Genomic DNA, 3,472 nt, shown 5'->3' on the forward strand with positions numbered 1-3,472 from the left:
GTACAGTACTCAATGGTCAATACTCTTTTTTTTTCTCTCTTAGGCTTTGGAAATTCCACGAAGCCGCGACGTACACTTGATTTCTCAAATATTCACTGAACTATTGCATATATTTAAGTGTTGTGGTTGCCGATTCTTTCTTTCCAGATCCTTTGAGGGTTATAAATGCTATATTTTGTTATTGGTTAATGGATTACATTTATGTTTATTTGTTCACAAAGTGTTATTGTTAGTCTAAAGATAGAGTTGGAAAAGTTTTTAAAGAAGGGATTTTTCAATGCATAGGAAGATTAGGGGTTTGGTTTTAGGCATCTTCTCGCCTGGGGCCGATCAGGCATTTCTAATCCGAAAAGGTGGACCACGGATTTTAGCAACCAGGGAATTGCAACATTTATGGCTGAATAGTGTATGTTTTTGTATTAGTAGTCATGGATTTATTTTAGCAGTTTTAATGTATGAAATTATCTCATTATAAACATCTAAATCATTTGTGCGTAGAATGTCTATTAAACTATGGAGATACTTACCGCATTTATTTTTAATATGAAAAAAGGTTTGTTCTCGAATATATTCGTGCTTTGGGCAAACTAGAATTAGATGATCCAGTGTATCTTCAACACCTAAGGTGCAATTTAGGCACAATGATGTAAAATATAGCTTCATCCAATATAATCTACTGTTATTTCTGGCATGGCCGAACCTTAGCCTACATATACTTATTATACCAAATCTACTTATCTTAATGTTTCTAAACCAAGGTTGTTTAGGAGGTACAGTAACTATTTTCCTATACCATCTACCTGTTGCACTAGTGGTGAAGAGTTGCTTGAATTGTTCTAATGCTATGTTGCTCGTCAATGATTTATGGTCTAGTAATGGTACCTTGATATCTACGTCAAGCCCATCAGTTATAGCTTCTTTAGCTAATTTGTCCACATATTCATTATGTAGGATACCACAATGTCCTGGAACCCAATGTATTACAAAATGTTTGTCCTTGTTCACTACTTCATATAAAACACTGAGGGCTAAGCAATCAGTAGCATTGAAACCGCGTCTTGTTTTCTCTAGTGCTCTTATAGCTGCTTGAGAGTCGCTGTAAATGATAACATGGTCAAAATCGTTGTCATTTGAATATTCAATATATTTTAATATTGCTATTAATTCTGCCGTATAGTTTGACACATACTTATTTAACTTATATTTACATTTAACATTCATCTCAGGTATGTAAAAGGCTGCGCCTGCGCCTTCGATGGTCTTTGATCCATCGGTAAATATTTTTACACAGTGATTGTTTGGAAAGTTTTGGTTAGAGGTTATGTTGTTAGCTAGGAAGCATTGTTTTAAAACCATTTCGCTATTTTGTCTTTTACTTATATTTCCGCCAATCGTGTGAATACAAGTGAGTTTTACATTGCTTCTGACCAGGGGTTATTCAAAATCCTGTTCACTTGTGAACTCCCTGTACCTTTCAGGACTTCCAAAATAGTTGTCTATGTTCTCCAAGGATTGTATATATGAGGGAAGTTTTTTCTTCCGCCAATAATCCAGGTTTAAGGTTAACATCCTTAAGTACATTAGTTTATACCAGGCTGGATGGTCCTTGTTAGTTCTTATCTTATAAACTAACCTATCAGTCAACATTTGTCTTCTTATATCTAGTGGCCCTATTCTACATTCAGCTTGTAAAGCAATGATAGGTGTGCTCTTCATAGCCCCAATTGCAATTCTTAAGGCTAGATTTTGAATAAGGTCTAATTTTCTTAAATCCTTCTTTGAAGCCGTACTTAATATAAAACTGCAATAGTCAAGTCTGGGTCTTATAAGACCTTTATATACTTTTAAGGCCAGTTCTGGGTGAACACCTTTTTTCCCACATGTGATAGATTTTATTATATCAATATCTTTTAAACAAGTCCTACTTATATTCTCAATGTGAGATCTTAAAGTAAGTTTACTATCTAATATGATTCCAAGTATTCTGCATTGTTCGACAACAGGAATAAAACTACCATCTACTAAGAGTTTTATGCTATCAACATTTTTCTTTCTTGAGAAAATTATAACTTTACTCTTTTCTCCATTAAATTGTAAGTGTAATTGTTTAAAAGATGCCTCGAGTGATTCAAGTGCATGTTGAGTATTACATTGCGTTTGAGCACAATCTTTACCAGATGTATAAATAAGAACATCATCCGCATATTTTAATGATTTGGTTGGTTTTGGAATATAATGATTAATCTGTGCCATATAAATTGAGAACAATATAGGGCTTAGGACACTCCCTTGAGGGAGGCCTTTATAAACATGTCTTTTTATTACTGAATTTGAGCAATTTAAAATTAATGTCCTATCAGATAACCATTGGTGGCAGTACTTAACTAGTTTATTGGTAAAGCCAAACTCAAGCATCTTATTACATAAAGTCGGAATGTCAACATTGTCATATGCACCCGAAATATCCAATGATGTGGCTATTAGTGTCTCATTCAAAGATAGTGCAGTCTGGATTTCAGTTAAAAATGTTAAGATATAATCATTACAACCTTTTTCCTCCGGAAGCCATATTGGGTGTCAGGTATAATATTCATTTTTTTCTGTGAACCACTCCAACCTATTTTTAATCACAGTGTTGAGAATTTTAACCATACAAGGAATAAGCGATATAGGCCTATATGAGGATTCATCATATTTATCTTTTGATGGTTTCAAGAGTCCGAAAATTCGAAATTGTTTCCACTTTGGTGGGATGTCTAAATGGCCATTCCAAATATCATTGAATATGTTCAACAGAATTTGTAGTGCATTTGGTGGTAAGTGTTTAATCATTTTATAGGTTATACCGTCCAAACCTGGGGAGGTACTCTTCTTCTTAGAATATATTGCTAGTTCTAATTCCATTATAGTAAAATTATCATCTAAAATGCTATTACTATTATTGGTTGAACACTGGTCTAATACCAATTCTCTTTTATTTGGGACATAATCTGATGCAATTTTTTTCATAAATTTATGACATAAACTTTCATTATTGGCTAGTTCATTCTGATTGATTTTTGGTACTTTATTGGACTTTAATTTATTCACCAAATTCCAAGCAAGAGATGAGGACTTTTGTTCACTTATAACATTACATACTTGGATCCAACCTAATCGTTTTGCGTTTTATTGTTTCTCTAGCTTCCATTTGTGCCACTTGGAATTTGTGGTAGTTGAGGGCTGACATATTATGTTTAAAGGTGGTGAATGCTAATCTCCTGCGTGCTACTGCATGAGAGCAATCATCAGTCCACCAAGCCTTAGGCCTAAAGTTGTATTTTTTGTTATTACAGGTTTTGAACTTGGGTATAGCCACCTCAGCGGCATAAAATATAATATCATACAGGCCTTCAACTTCTATATTTAACCGTGATCTTGGAATATTATTAATCTTATCTTCTATTACCTTATTGAATTTTCCCCAGTCTGT

The sequence above is a fragment of the Homalodisca vitripennis genome, chromosome 2 (assembly GCF_021130785.1).
Source record: "Homalodisca vitripennis isolate AUS2020 chromosome 2, UT_GWSS_2.1, whole genome shotgun sequence".
Taxonomy (NCBI): Eukaryota; Metazoa; Arthropoda; class Insecta; order Hemiptera; family Cicadellidae; genus Homalodisca; species Homalodisca vitripennis.